Consider the following 16,776-nt stretch of genomic DNA (forward strand, 5'->3'; position numbering starts at 1 on the left):
GACCCTTACTGCTTTTCATGCTTCCCGGCAAGTGCAGATTACGTAACCGTATACCGTTTACCGGAAAACGCTGGTGGCGAACCCTACGCAGGAAGGGCAAGCTTTCTGGCAGAAACGTGGCCTATTGCGTGGGTCGATCTCCTGTTATTGTTTCGCACTTTTAATATTTCAGTCTGAGAAGATCTAACATAAAATATATACGCTATCGGTATTTTTTTCCATGACATTTTTTGTGGGTTGCCGTTTTCAAAATTCCGAGGAATAACATTACATGTAAAGAATGAAAAACAAGGTATGAGCAATTTTGGCGATGGAAGAATGGTTGGTTATGCATGATTCGGCATGATTTTCACTGAAAGAAAGGTCGATGCTGGACGCTGGACGCCGACGCCGGATTTTCTGCGACACCGGGCGCTTAACGCTATCGCGTTTATTATAGACAGCTTCACGAAGGCAGCATCGAAGTAAAGAACGACGCAGGCTACTTTGCTGTCCAAATAAAATGATGGTTGCATAGAAAGGTTCCAAACTCGACGGAAAAGTTGCCTGCGCACAAAAGCAGAAAAAAAAAGAAAGGAGAAGGAAGCACATACCTTTGTTTTTTACAGGTTCGCACTCGAAAGGTGTTGAAACACAGTCATAGGTGCTTTTCTTAGCTTATTCTTATAGGCGCGAGGTAGTGTCAAGTCGCAGGGACGTCTTCCAAAGGCTTCCTGCTATATACGTCTGCTCGAAGCTTTCTTAGCAGTTCGCCACCGGCCAGAATTTGAACACACCCTTAAAATGCATTTCGCTCGAAGACAGTAATAGAGCTTGTGTCACGTGTAGTGATCCCGTTTTCGCAAGAGTAAGCGTATCGAACAGATCACGGAAATAAGGGGGCCAACTCGCGCAACGCAGTTTTGCAAACCAATGAGCGCATGCGCGTACACGAAACAGCTAGTCACGCAGCTGCCCACTCCAAGTCACAATTTCTCGATTCGTTTTGATCTGAAGCTTCAAGGAGTGTTATGCGTCGAAGCACCTCTGGAGGTTCTGAATCGCTGCATTTGACGGCGACCACACTTAGAAGCTGGAGAGTGGATTGGATGCGCCCGTCTGTCTGGGCATCCTTTCAGTTACGCCGCCGCCGCCACCGCCGCCGTCCGTGTAACTCTCACCATATACAGGGTGATCAAGGAAACTTTGGTGATTTCACTGGCGTTGAGTTATGATGAATGATGTAGACACATATACACACTGCACACAAAGAGACAGAAATAATCAGACAAAGAGACGCATAGAGAATTTATTAGCTTCTCCTGCACAAACATTACCGGAATGCCGGGCTACCGGAGAGATGTGCGGCACCTAGCAACAAAGCTGCAGGGACATCTTGTGGCGCCGAAGTTAACCAGAGAGCACGCAAATCTGCAATGAGGTACCATACATTCTATATACTTAACTGCTGGAGTATATCGTTGGTAACGAGATAATTGTTAACGTGCAGTCCTTATATTCTTTTCCTTCGGCGACAACACCCAAGCGACACAGAAAGTTTTCAACTGCATTGTGTATACGTATATAGTTCTGCAAAGCGCCGCAAGATGTCCGGCTCGAGTAATTGGTAAGGATGCCTTAGAACGCGTAGCTATAAAGCGAGGCACACCAAGGAAGGAGAAGCATGTGCGTGCTAAGGTAAAGCTATACGGTGGAACACATGTTTTATTATAATGTGAAGATATCTACCCAGCTGTCGGCATAGGCTCCGATGGCCTCCTTGAAGCTCGTGGGTTCAGGAGATAGCCGGGCGAAAGTAAACATGTCCGCAATAGAAATTAGTAAAATGCCATTAGAGGTTTGGTGGCAGAAAAGTAGGTGGACCACATACAACGGAGGCGCACAAAAACAAAGTTCCCAAAAGTAGTTAAGAAAGTTTGATGGTGATAATCTTCTGTCTGTTTAAAAAGAAGATAGGTAAGATATTTGGCTAAATTTTTATTTATTTATTCAATACTACAACCCTTGTACAGGTCCAAGCAGGGTGAGTAAAAAGATAAACAAAGAAAATAGAAACACAGTTTAAAATTATCGAAGTGTTGCGAAAGGCAATAAAGAATCATTCCAATCGGATATAGTACGAGGAAAAAATAAAAAGTTAGATGAATTGGTTCGTGCAAAATGCGGTGTCCGCGAATTAGGATGACGGTGGCGAGCATGCCTTGATGTCGAAGACAATAGACAGGGGGATGGGTAAATTTCTTGGTCCCGATTCCAGAGCAAGAAAATAAATTGCAAACGTAAGGTTTTCCTTCTTTGTTCGAGACATGGGATCTCATTAGCCTGCATTATTTCAGAGGGTGAGTCATACGGAGAAAAGTTTGAGTAAATGAACCTTACAGCTTTCCTCTGCACCTTTTCGAGACGGGTAATGTTGTGCTTAGTAAACGAGTCCCGCATAGATATTCAAGTTTCGGCATAATTATTGTATTGTACGCAAGTAATTTTACACTCGGGGGTGAATTTTTAAGCTTATGCCTTGAAAAACATATATTACGCAACGCAGACGAGCAAATCTTATCTGTATGCAAATTCTAGGATAAACTATTAGTAAGTGTAACACCTAAGTATTTGTATTGAGTCTCTTCCTGCAGTGGTGACGAACTTAACCAGTACGTAAAAGAGAGCGGAGCGTTCTTGCGAGAGAAGCGAAGAAAGACGGTCTTATCAGTATTAAGCTGCATATCCAATGTTTCACAACATTCAAAAATGTTAGCAAGAGCGGAGTTAAGATGGTTCTGATCGTAAGTTGAAGTGATTTCTTGAAAAAGCAGGCAATCATCTGCAAACAAGCTGATTTGCACGTTAGGATCAATTACAGTGATTATATCGTTAATATAAAATAAAAACAATAAGGGTCCTAGTGCACTCCGTTGAGGGTCTCCGGAGCCGACGGGAAGACAGCCCGACTGGCGCTCATTAACCGCTACGAATTGGTAGCGATTTGTAAAATAGTTCGTTATCAAGGATCAAAATCTCCGGAAATCCAATGTGTCTGAGTTTTTGTATTAGTTTGTCATGTGGAAGTATATCAAAAACTTTGCTGAAATATAGAAATAGTGCACCAATCTGACCGTTCCTGTCAAGGCATGGAATGAGTAAATGTATTACAGTAATTGTGTAATTGTCAAGTAGAGCTTCGTGGCGCAACCCACCGCCTCGTTCTAAAGAGGACACTCATAGCATCCATTCATTCGGTAAACGAATGTTGAGCGCAATGCTCAGAATCCCCAGTGAGTACTTACACACGATCCTTCGCTCTCTTGTTGTTTCTATTCACGGATGCCAACGGGGACGACCGGCGGCCTCCAACCTGTTTTTCAAGTCTCGCCGCGTATGTGTGTGTACGCGCGCGGGGCCGACGTCGGTCCGACACATTTCGTCGTTCTTTCACGCCTCAACGCGACTCCTCGCGAAGCGAACGCAGCGCGCTCTTGCGGCGGCACGACGTTCGCACAGGCAAAGGAGCTGCAGGCTACCTGCTGAGCAGTAAAAGAACGCGAAGAAGAGAACAGACAGGAACAAAGCCCACAGGTGTCTTTCTGGGCATGTGCATGCCCACTGTGGCTTCTTTCTCCCTTCATCTCCGTCTCTCCTCCGCGGTGCGACCCAATGAAGCCGTCTTCTCACCTGGCCGTCAGAAACGAAAACGAAAACGCGAAGACGCAAAATCACAGGCGAAGTTTTCGAGGGCGTTGCCCAGAGCGGGCCGAAGCATCCTAAACCCAGTGGAGGCCGAAAGAATCGCGCTTCTTCTAAGCTATAGCAGTCTTAGATACTCACCCACGAGAGCGCCGCGTGCAAAAGGAAAGCACGAAGGAAACAAAGAGTATAGTACCGAAGGCACCTTCGAGGCAGATCAGCGAACAGACGTATGCATATACGCTGCACAGAATTCCTACTGGCGCTTCCTTTAAGAGCCTTCAATAAACATCGCCGCCGACGTCGGCACTGTGTGAGACAGCGTGGCGCGCTCCAGCTCCTCTTTTATTCCTCACTGAGCCCTGCGGCTGTATACGAGAGAGGCTGACAGACATGGCGGAAGGGGACTCGAAAGTCTGGCAACATGCGCGCCTCCTGCCGACCAAGCGCGTAACAGACGATGGGAGCTTGGAAGAAGTAGCAAAGTAAAATAAAGGAAGATACAGCAGACGAAGAAGAAAACGATGAAATGAGCAGAAGAACAAGAACTATATAGAAGCAGACGGCAGGGGCAGGCATAAAAGGCCGTATACAGTCGGGAGGCAGCGGCAGTATATCTCCGACGTTGCAAAAACGAACGCGCTTTGCGCGCGCGCCCAGCACACTTTGTTGCGCGAGTCGCTCAAGATTACTCCCCACCCCCATCCTTGACTCTTTCTTGCCGCCATGGTTCGCAGCATACAGCGGTGGACCACGTTTTATTTAGTTATTCCTTCTTTTCTCGCCGGACGACGGAGAAGATTCCATCGTCGTCGTAAACGTCCGAAATAGCTTTCTTTACGACGACGCCGTAAAGCAGGGAGTCGCTTCTGTTTCGTTCACGCGACCCGAGCGCCGCCTAGTAGGCAGCGAGCTACTCTCTGTGGTCGTGCGGCGAGCGGCATGCATTGCGTAGTATATTGTGCACGCGCGCGTGAGGACAAGAAGGGTTTCCCTTCGGATCCAGAAGCGCCGCGCGGCCGTGCAACGAAAGAGTATCCGAGCCAATTGAATACCGAGGACATATTATGCGCATTGCGATTAAATAACACTATAAAATCAAGGGTCTGTTTCCGCGTATGTAATCCGCTATTAAACTGTCCTCGTAACATATCAGATGTCCGTATCATTGTTTTACCTCTACTGACTTTTGGTCGAATTATTATGACACACCCTGACACGGACGACTGCAGTTTGTGCCCCTTGCTCAGCGATAAGAGAGAAAAAATAAGTGGAACCAACAGGCTATAGCTTTCAATAAGCTCATGAATCCAACACGCCTACAAAGGCATAGGGCAAATTTAAATGCCTTTTAAGCTGAAATGTAATAGTTATTATGGATGAGGGTGAAATATTCGATAAGCTTGATATTCGTAATAAACGAATATGGATAGAAACGAAGAAACAATGCAACCGGTCTCGTCACAAGCTGCCGATCGAGAAAGAGGCGCACTGGGTAAACTGGGCCAATACCGAAGGTGGTGCAATGTCACATAAATACCGACCTACTGGAATGTTATTTAAGGATTGATGCAAGGAAATGTTTCGCATAGCGCTTTTCGAAGAAACTGCAATGTCAGTATGGCTATTCTATGCGTTTCAGGAACTTCAAGAACTCTGCTTTCAGTTCGGGTTAACAACAGATCTCGGAATTACCAACGAATTTTCTCCAAATTGCCGTTTTTATAACTCAATGACAAAATCAAGAGCAAAAGGGGGAAAAAAACGTACAGGAACCATCGAACATTATACTCTGCATCATGCATAGGCTGCGCTTCCATTTTATGTTCTTTTCTTTTCTAGGTGAATTAAGCATCCTCGTGTTGTGAAGGCTTTTCCGCGGCTGCACCTCACAGTCCGTAAGGTGCATGCATGACAGCGAGACGCACGACTGTGCGTCCACTTTGTCGAAAACGTGCGTCTTGCTTCCGTCGCGTAAACTAAGCAGAGCTGCATAAGACCCAATGTATGGTCAAAGTCCTTCCATGGAAGGACTCTGGTATGGTGCACCTTTTCTGCCGCCGACCTGGGCCGATCCTGAAGGTGCATGAGGCAATCACATATAGCGTTTCAATAAGGTGCTAGCCGCAACGAGTGATGGACGGGGGAAAGTGACACGCTGTGGTTTTTGTAATAAATTGTAGCTGCGTGATGCGACGCGCGCGCCATACATCTCAAAGCGCTATAGCGTGCGCACGAGAAGAGGAGTGGTAAGGTTGTCATTCTCTATAGAGTAATGGCTGCTTACGTCGCCTAATGGGTAGAGTGTCGGGCTGCATGCTACCCTGGAGGACCCTGGTTTACATATCCCATCGTCTGGCGCACAATTTCATCGTTGAGCAACTGGCGTTCCCGGCCGTCATGGACGGGATCGAAGTTGCGGCGTCGTGCTCACAGCGCGTGCAGCGCCATAGATGTATACCGTGGTGGGTGCCAGAGTTTCCACTGTAGTAATATTTGGGTATATATTCTCGTGATTAAGTAAAGCAATGAAAGGCGGCTATAGTTAGTGCACGCGTTGACGATTACGTCGATTACAGTGAGTTTTACACTGGCAAAAAATTACGCAAAAAGGAAACAAGGACGCAGGTGGACGAAGCATCCGTCTGCGTCTTTCTTCCCTTCTTTGTAATTTTTTTTTGTCAGTGTAAAACTCTACGCAACGTAATCACGAATATCCTCATTATGCCTTTCGAATGCTTGGCCTTAGCTTTACTGTTCTGGTGGCCCTTTCGTCTGGTGGTATGCTGCTCCAGGTCTTAGCTCTGTAGATGAACGTTTTCGAAGCCATTTTCAATTGCCTGAGCGAGGCAAGACGGATTGGATGCTATAGGTTTTCTTGAATCCTCATGTTTCAATAAAGTATAACATTTATTTAGCCGTCATTGTTTAGTGCATATCCGCATTGGCTAACTCTTAATATGAAAATTTTCAATCATAACTTAAGTTATGATTGCAAATTTCTTTGAACTCATATTCCTGAAATTTCTTTCTGCATTCTTCCCCGTCGTACCCGCAGGCAGCCACCACTGCGTCACGAATAATAGACCAGAGACGGTTGTCAGAAAGAATGCCAGTGGAGAGCAGGCTCTACACGTCGAAATATGGCGTCAACACGTTGTAAACGACGTGAACGCGTTTTCAAGCGCGTAGGTGAAAGTATTTTTATCCGGTGCACCGCGAGGTATACGAAGGCACTTTTAACTTTAATGGGAGCCATGGACTGGTTTCAATGGCACGGATACTTCAATTCTACATGCTCTTTGTTACGAGCCTGCCGTATGGCCGGTGTGTGCAATTTGGTTTATCATCACATTCGCCTGGACAGGCGTGTCACGCAAACCTGTGTAGTATTCGTTAAAGAACCCCGCGCACCCTCTCTCGCGTCACGGGAAGCGCGAGTTGCCATCGGTCATCGCCACGACATTTTGTTCGCCGTCCAAGACGAAGGTTCTGTCAGTCTTCTTCTTTGTTCGCTCAATAAGCTAACAGCAAACAACGGATTAACGCCCCGGGAATATTACGTCACAGAGGGCACTGACACCGACCGTATACGCGACCCCCCCCCCATCCGGGGTGGGTATGCGTTGCCGGGCGCGCGCGCACTTTTAGGGCGCACTCGGTCGTCTATACAGCAACAAGGCGCTTGACCTCAGCTGCGCCTGTCGTGCCGCGCACCACGCGCCCGCTTTCAACGCGCGCGCCGCCCGTAACGTCCGCGCGCATAAATTCCGCACACTTCGACGCTCGATGCACGGCGAACCCCGTCGTTAAGTGCGCGCGGCGTGCGGCAAGCTCGTGCCTGCCAGGCATGCGCGCTGCCTTTGCATATTTTCGGAGGAGCGATAAAGGGCAGCAGTTAATCACTTTGCACCGGCAAAGTTTTCTTTCAAGCGCCTCTTTCCAATCGTACGACGGAAAAAAAAAGTTCGATTAAGACTTTTCTTACCGCTAGGAATAAGGCTCGCTTTCGGTGCGGTGTATTTGAAGACGTAGTAAAATTAACTTATTTTTTTAATGGGGTTTTACGTGCCTAAACCACTTTCTGATTATGAGGCACGCCGTAGTGGAGGACTCCGGAAGTTTCGACCACCTGGGGGGTTCTTTAACGTGCACCTAAATCTAAGTACACGGGTGTTTTTCGCATTTCGCCCCCATCGAAATGCGGCCGCCGTGGACGGGACTCGATCCCGCGACCTCGTGCTCAGCAGCCCAACACCATTGCCACTGAGCAACCACGGCGCGTGACACCGGGCGAACCTAACATATCTTGCATGAAAAAGTACAAAGAAAAAGAAAAAGCCGAGGGTTAGATATTTATTCCTAACGTTATAAATAAACGTTAACACTGCGCGCCACGTTGCACCGAAAATGCTGCCCATTCCTTCAACGTATAAAATATCTGATACGCAGAGTTATCTTAGGAGATAGAGAAACCTAGCTTGCACAAAAGTTTTTAAAGCTGTATGTTATCAACACGCCTTTGCCAAAGCACTTAAACGTGACGTATTGTTCCCCCTATGTTCGCAAAATTTTACCACAGTTGTAGTTGTACTTATGCCAGCGCATGCAGCCGACCAACCGCGGTGGCTTAGCGGCTATGGTGGCACGAGGTCACGGGATTGAATCCGGACCGCGGCGGTCGCATCTTGATGGGGGCGAAAGGCGAGAATGTCCGTGTCCCGTGCAATCATGGAACGTTAAAGATCACTTGGGGGTCAAAATAATCTGAAGTCCCCCACTACGGCGTTCTTCATAATCAAATCGTGATTTTAGCATGTAAAACCCCAGAATTCAATTCAATGCCAGCGCAGCCGTCTTAGTTTATACACTGCTCGTGAAACAGACTAATAACGCTATATGGATCACTTGCATACGCATTATACTGGAAAATCCGCATTTCACCCACCCATTGGGAACACACATTACCCATACCGTGCCACTAATTTTCCCCAGACATAAACAAGATGCCTTGTTTAGCTCACCGAAGACACCGGAGAAACAAACTACGGATCTCATCATGCACGCACGAAAACACACGAAAAAACGAGGGCTTAGTTATCATCTGCAAACCTCCCCTTTAAAGCAGGAAAGTGAAAGTTTCGCAACGCATAGTGCCTAAAATTCTCTCTATTTTCACGGAATTTCTACCGTCTCTCGTGCTGTTACTTTAGGAGTGTGCGAAACATTTAGACTAGCGGTAATATGGCATCCTGGAACGCTTCAACGAGCAACTTTCAACGAAGCCTGTAATAAACGGACACCGAATAAACATTTATTGCTCGTCACTCAGAACAATTCTTTATACTTAGAATAAACAAGAACACCGTGCCCTACATAGTTTACTGAGGATGCAAGGGGGATCGAAATAACTAATTACCATGTATAACGCACGAGAATTGGGAGAAAGTAATTTAGTAGCTGTTTTTAGAGCACATGAGCAACCTGTGCAGTACACATTTTCGTACACGTAACCAAAGAGTGGCCCTCTTTTTTTCAAAATATTATATATCTGCTGTGTTTGCTGCTGCCAGGGAACAAGTATTAGTGTATAGCTCTTATGTAGAAACAGCCTGAAAATGAAATCGACAAAGTCAGAGGTGACACATGCCTCTATAGAGAAAGTTCGACTCAAAGTTCTATCGGTGTTGAAATGGCTCTGCACGTTCGACCAAGGTCATTTTCATGAACATATCTACGATAAGTCGTGATTACACAATGAAATTCAACAGTTGGGCCTGTAAGAGATTTGATTAGATATTTGGTGGTGATAAGATAGTGAAACTGCGACGCTATTTAGGCTATCCCTGAACGCATATTAAACAGTTCCAGCATTTGATAAGATAATCCAACGATTTCATGCCGCAAGGCATACCAGTCGCTGGGCACGGCTGATTATATTTTACACAAACCTTTTATACGAATATGTAGTTTTATCCAGAAACTTTATCCGGATATATAGCAAGCTGATTGTGTTTTCAAATACGGTTATAGTGGTCCCAAAATAACTGGGCGTGATGAAAGCAGCGCAAGCTGACATTTGTTAGGGCGAAAACTTTGCCCCCCCCCCCTCAGCCACCATAATTGGTTTAAACTGCTCGTTAAACTTAGCTCATACGTTGGTCTGAAATGTTCCAGCCATCGGGAAGGTCTGCTTGTAACAAGTTGCAACATGCGCTGTCGAAACGCTGGGGGATAAAAGCAACCCACGGTGTTTAAATTAAAATTTCATCTGATATTAGTCAAAACATAATTATCAAAATAACAGACACCCATGATCGTTTACCGATGTTTGACGTATCGTTAAAACAGCCAATGCGTCGGATCGGAAAATTAGACAACCCGACAGTAGCTTCTAGGTGTTCATTGTTGCTGTGATTTAAAAATTATGTTTCCGAGTCGACCAATGCGCAAACTTTTCATCACTTGACTGAGGTAGTGCTAGGAGTACAGAAGGCTAGTTTCGACGGTACGTCCAGTCCATGTTCCATTTTTCCAGACTCCTTAATCTGCTGATGATTGTCAAATCTGACCAATAATTAAAGCGCAGTCTTCAATTTACACGATGCATGTAATTGTTAGTGGAAGAATTCTAATGTAAATGTTTAACAAGGTGTAGAAATACTTTCGATCAATTTGATTGATTTCGATGGGCCCGAAGAGGAAAGAGTTCATAGAACTGCACAGTCGGTGAGTCGGTGTGAAGTCGGTGATGGTCTGTCTGACCACAAAGCAGTCGTTCTTAAATTGAATATTGCACCTGAAAGCAAAAAAAAAAAACAGAATACAGGATGATTACTGACTTCACCCGTGCTGATGATGTCATGATACTTGGTGCTTTGGCGTCACATTTTGATGATTTTTTATTTAGTAGTGAACACTGACAGTAGTGAACAATATTGACATGTTGGTCGAGCGATTTTATAAAGTTGTGCATGACTGTCTGTGTAACTTTGTGCCCAAGAAGTGTGTTAAAATAAATCCTAAACATATCTGGTACAGCAGGGAAATTATCCAACTTATCCGTCGCATAAAGAGACTTCGCAAGCGATGTAAGTCACAACATATGAGTGATGGTGCGCTTCTAATTTCGTTGAAAACGGCTCTACGAACCAAAATGCATGACGCTAGGAAATTTTATTATGAGAAAACACTGACAACATTCATGAAAACCAACCCACACAAATTCTGGAAAACAATTACTCCGTCTGGTCGCTGTTCTTCATTCTTTGTTGTTAATGCTAAACCATGTTCTAACCCTCCTGTTATCTCTGAAGCTTTTAATAAATATTTTAAATCGGTATTTGACAGCGACAACGACACTAGGCCGATGTTTAGTCTAGTTACTGAATTGCCATCCTTCCCGAAGTTGGATATAAGTTATAACGGAGTTCTGAATCTTTTGTTGCAAATTGACACGACCAAAAGTGCTGGAGCCGATAATATACCTAACATGTTTCTAAAAAAAGTATTCCGAGTGGTGTGCCCGGTACTTGACTGTTATTTTCCAAAAACCTCTCCAAACTGAAACCGTTCCACAAACCTGGAAAATAGCTTATGTAGTACCAGTATTTAAGTCTGGTAACAAACAAAGCCTCTCCAATTATAGACCGATTTCGTTAATATGCACTTGCTTCAAGGTATTGGAACACATTATTCATAAGCATATTGTGTTGTACTTGTCTAACAATAATCTTATGTCTAATAATCAGCATGGTTTTCGGGTTTTCTACTCTCACGCAGTTAATTGAATTCACACACGACATTGCATCATGCCTAAATCATCGCGCTCAGATGGACGCCATTTTTATCGACTACTCAAAAGTATTCGATTTGGTTTGTCATAGTAAGCTCATTACTAAACTTGGCGCCTTTTTCAAGGGAACTCACGGTGTCCGACTACTAGGCTGGATTAAGGACCAGTTGCGATTAAGATCACAGTTTGTCACGTTTAATCACTCTCAATCAACGTCTGTCCATATAACATCTGGCGTCCCGCAGGGATCAGTTCTAGGGCCACTTCTATTTCTCATTTACATTAATGACGTCGTCCAGATAACTAATAACACGTTAGTTAAAATCCGTTTATATGCAGATGACTGCATTCTGTATTCAAATATAAATAATGCATGCGACCAGCTTACTCTAAATAATGTGTTTTCTTCATACTGTGATTGGAATAACACATGGCAGATGAGGTTAAACTTTAGCAAAACTTTATCGATGACATTCATTAACAATAAAAATCCTTTTCGTATTTCGTACACTAACAACACACATCAACTAACGCACGTGAACTAGTTTAAGTACCTAGGTGTAACGTTCTGTTCAAACTTGAATTGGTCTAAGAATTTAGATTTAACTTGCTCCAAGTTACTGAGGAAACTCGGGTTCTTAAAACGTACATTAAAAGATGCAATCAAAAACTGGAAGCTGACGGCGTACAAATATTTAGTAAGGCCTGTACCTGAATATGCATCGGCGGTCTGGTCACCACACTTCGCCAAAGACATCATTAAACTTGAAAATGTGCAGAAAAAAGCAATAAGATTTATATATAAGCGTTAAGACCGTCACTCCTCTCCCACAGTTCACGCCCGCACGTTATCACTTGACACACTTCAACACAGACGCATATGTGATCGCATTATCCTACTTCACAAGATTGTCAACAAGCGTATTTATGTTGACGCCCCCTTTTCTTTCGCCAGTTCTTCAGCACGTGTCACTCGCCGTTCCAACTCGCTTAATATCGTGCCGTTTATGCCATTTTTAGACAGCCTCAAATTCTCATTTTTTCCTTTCACAGTCGAATTGTGGAACGATTTAGATAGCACATTACGTGAAGTGTCTGTTGATCATTTTGTGTGAGAATTGCCAAATGATGCATTTTCTTCATGATACTGTACTGTTTTCTCTGTAAATCTTTGCAGTCACATTTGTAATAATGCACTTTCCTAATGATGTTTATGTATAATCTTCTGTACCACTCCCGCAATGTCCCAATTCATGGGATAGCAGTATCTGTAAATAAAATAAAAAGAAGAAAGGTCAACTGAAACACTTTTTTTTCACTTCACCTGCTCAGTCTCGTTCATCTGTGTTTGTGCTTATTGGAGCTGTTTTCTTATGCGCTAGAGCAATAAGACGTAACTTGTACAACTAGTCCGATTTTGTTTTCCGGGATCAGTATTCTCCGCTGCTGCAGCATAGGCAGAGCAGCTGAGAACTGCATTATGTGTGTGCTTAGCTGAGTTTTGAGTGTGTAGCGATGTTCTCTCTATTACATATTTACAGTTTTATTCTCTATGCGTTAAAGAAAAAAGAGAAAAAGGCAGAGTTGCCTATAGAGGCAGACTCCCGAACTGCCAATCTGTTGGTCGTTAAGCACGAATCCTTGCGGCACAAGAATATTTCTTTCTTCATAATTTACTCGCAAATTGTTTTGGGATTCCTACGACAGACACCGACGGACGTCAAAACGACCAGGGCATGCGTGAACCCACAATAGCTGTCGCCGTAAAATAAAGCAGTGACTATAGCAATTCCAGCACTGCACATATTGCTGCGCATGGGACACTGGTTCAAATTCCGGGGGTCAAACTTTTGTTTTTCTCCACCGTGTGCATACATAGATAGACGACGAAGCATGAAGATAAGAAGACAAGCTGACGTGGACGGCCGTTAGGCGTGATAGGCAGTGACGGACATAACAAACCCAGCGTTGCCATTTGTTGGGTATGTGTTGGTAAGCTGAAAGCATATTTAGCGCCAGCAAACAGGGACGGAAGGGAGACGGGTCATTGTGCATGGTGGTGGTCGTCTCCTTTCTGTCCTTGTTTGCTGGCGCTAAACATGCTTTCAGATAACAAACCCAATTTGTGGTACTGTCGCAGTGAAATTATGTGGTTACAGGCCTGCTGGCAACACACTTGTTGTGAGAGGCGCTTTGCAATAGGAGGCTCCCTCTTAATTTCGACATCGCAAACGCTGCGATCTGGTTAGATGGCGTGGATCCACTCATACGTGCCTTCTCAAGAACGCCGCGCAACGAAGGCTGGAAGACGAGGAAAAAGCGACATCAGCGCTCGTGTCGTCTGTCCGTCGCGTTAAAGAATGTGCTATATTTATAGGGATCCGGCACTGAAAGTGTGTCCAAATAAATAAATAAATAAATAAATAAATAAATAAATAAATAAATAAATAAATAAATAAATAAATAAATAAATAAATAAATAAGTGTGCCCAGGAGCAACACTGAAGTCTGAGTGATGGTGCACAGTGTATGTAACAAAACCAAAAAATGTAGACGTCTACGACAACTGCAGCAAAAGTTAAGGGACAAAAAAATTAGATGAAAAACAAGAACGAAGAAAACGACTGCGTGACCAGGTACATATTAAGCAACACCACAGCAGTAACGCACACCATTCCAGGACGGAGTACACATACGGAAGATGTACACATACTGATATATATATTAACCCAAGAAGCAAAAAAGAATAAGTTGAACATGTCAGGCGCGTACTCCAATATACATGATGCTTTATTTCATTTGATGCACCGAGGCGCATCTGTGTATAGTTCGACACAACTTGCGTCAGCCATCGCCGATGCGCATATTGGACAGTTTTAGTTACACGTACGTAGAGGCTTCACGTACGCAAACGTGAAAGGCCTACGTATCTTACGTGCACGCCATCTGAAACGCTTTTAGCTACACGTACACGACGCACGCCAAGAGGGACCCCGTAGCTCCTTCTATCGGGAAATGTGAACACGGCGGAAGCCAATTCAATCCTGTCACCGTGTTTCGATGCAAGCCGTCTGCGCGTGCGCGGCCCGCTATCGCTTGTTCGTGATCTCGCGGAACTCCCGTGCGAAGCTGTCTACGTGCGCAAGAAACGCACGCAAAGAATTGAATCTCACGTACGTCCGTGAGACGCGCGCGCGCCCGCTACGTTCTACGCATGCACACTGCTCACACGTAGAAGCTCTACGTACGCAAAGCCTCTACGTGCGTGTAACTAAAACTCTCTATCTTCGCTCACCGCTCGCGAGCGAACGCATTCCGCGCACGCGTGCCTCCATGTAACGCGCCGTCCGGAACGGCGCCGTGAAGAACGCGGGCTTTTTTTTACGACGCGCACGCGCAAGGCTCGCGCCTGTATGGCGCACGAAATCGCGTCACGTGCACTGGCCCGCAGCGAGAGCTTTTGTTGGAGCCTTCCTTCGGGCACCGTGTGCACCCACCAGCAAAACTATTTAAACACGGACCGCAGCATTGCCGATAAGAAAACAACAAGAAAACAAGAAAGGGCACAAAAAGAAATAAAGGAAGAAAGAGAATCTTTTTTTTTCGAAATTTTCTAGTTACATTCATAGGCGAAGAAGAGAACAGGTGTTATTGCAGAATCCAGCAGAGACGACGACGACGACGACACTACCACCACGACCACGACCACCACCACCACCGCCACCACCACCACCACCACCAATAACAACAACAACAACAACAACAACAACAACAACAACAACAACAACAACAACAACAACAAAGAAAGCTGATCACGAAGGGAAGATAAGGAGCAGCACTATAAGTTTAGGCTGGCAAATTGTGCGCTCTACTTCCAGTTCATTTCGTCGAAGAAGGTTGACTATTACTGCAGAAAGCGAAGGCTAAACTTTTTTTTTTTTTCAATTTCGCACCGTATATGACCTCAGCAGTGACCACCGGTATACCTCGGCGAGACGTCACGGATTTCCAAGCACATATACTCTTTCGTGTTGGGGCCACGTGTTGAGTGTGGGAAAAATCTGAACTCGCCAGAATGTCGTTCGTGTAGATTGGAGTATAGTCTGCATTCTTTATCGATAAGGAATTAACTGCACCCGTATAAACGCTCTCAAAATCTGTGACGTCATGGCGTGCTGGAGCGGAAGCTTATGGGTGGCGTCGCGCCACCAGTATTTCGCCACTGCATGCATGCATCTCTTCTGGTTAACTGAGCCTCCTCATACGGCATAGAGAGGGCGATTTGCTTCCGCAGAAACGTAAGTTATGTACTGTATAACACAACATTCAAAGTTTTACTAACGCCTATAATCTTTTTCGTTTTCACACCAGCCAGACAAGAAACGCTCGTGAAGCGCATGCACTTCTGTCCACGCACGTTTGCGAAAGCATGCTTTATGGCAGAAATGCTCTCGTATCATATTTAACCTCGTATCGTATCATCTGATGTTATGATCCTTTACTGATTAAAAAAAAATGTATTGTTTGTGAAGAAGCCGACGACGAAATAGCTGTCAACCTTTCTTATTGCATCCAATAAATCAACCAATCGTCTTGCCCGGGCATTGGCAACCAGGCACGTACCCAGGGGGGGGGGCCCGGAGGGGCCCGGGCCCCCCCCCCGAAATCAAATGGCATACCCCCCCCCCCCCCTCACCACCCACGCCACCACTCCTCACACATTCCTGAAGCGGCGTCAGATCAATGTTGAGACTTGGCAGCTGTTCATCGGTCAGCATTATGCTGCCTTTCTCACTCCTTTTAGATGGCGGTAGTTATCGGCATCTCTTGTAATGTGAAGGACAATTTTCTCATAGATTCCGCACCCACGCGATTAACTCGAGATGCGTTCAGTTGTCACCATCTATTCAACCGTCACGCGCATAGCTGTTGCTTTTGTTAGTTCAACCTTCTTTGTTTAGGCTGATCCTGGGACCAGGCGAGGGATGCGGCTGTTACTCAGCTGGTCTGTACTCTCATGGAACGAGTTGCGGCCGCGGAGAAAACGCCAATTGCGTTAAGCTTTCCCTTTGCCTCATTATTTCCTTGAGTTACGGCTCGCCGCGACGCTGGCAGGTGCCCGGAACCATATACGCGTGATATGGGTTAGATAAGGTGGGAAATAAAATAATGTGAAAGAACGTCCGTCATGAAACCCTGCAATAACCCTTAAGCCCATAAGCAAGATGACTGTCGCCCGTTACCTCATCTGTTTTTCCCTAATACTATAGGAAATTTTCGTGCCAAATTGGAAACTGGAA

At 45.2% G+C, this 16,776-nt stretch overlaps 1 long non-coding RNA gene across 2 annotated transcripts in view; it reads right to left on the bottom strand.

The window, feature by feature from the left end:
* The window catches only part of LOC135904441 (uncharacterized), a 34,592-nt gene extending 33,810 nt beyond the window's left edge, over nt 1-782 (bottom strand). For both annotated transcript variants that reach the window (XR_011507323.1, XR_010565117.1), the window contains exon 1: nt 594-782. This is a non-coding gene — a long non-coding RNA (uncharacterized lncRNA). The remainder of the gene's footprint in view (nt 1-593) is intronic.
* Nucleotides 783-16,776: the final 15,994 nt, after the last annotated feature.

This window comes from Dermacentor albipictus, chromosome 7 (assembly GCF_038994185.2).
Source record: "Dermacentor albipictus isolate Rhodes 1998 colony chromosome 7, USDA_Dalb.pri_finalv2, whole genome shotgun sequence".
NCBI lineage: Eukaryota > Metazoa > Arthropoda > Arachnida > Ixodida > Ixodidae > Dermacentor > Dermacentor albipictus.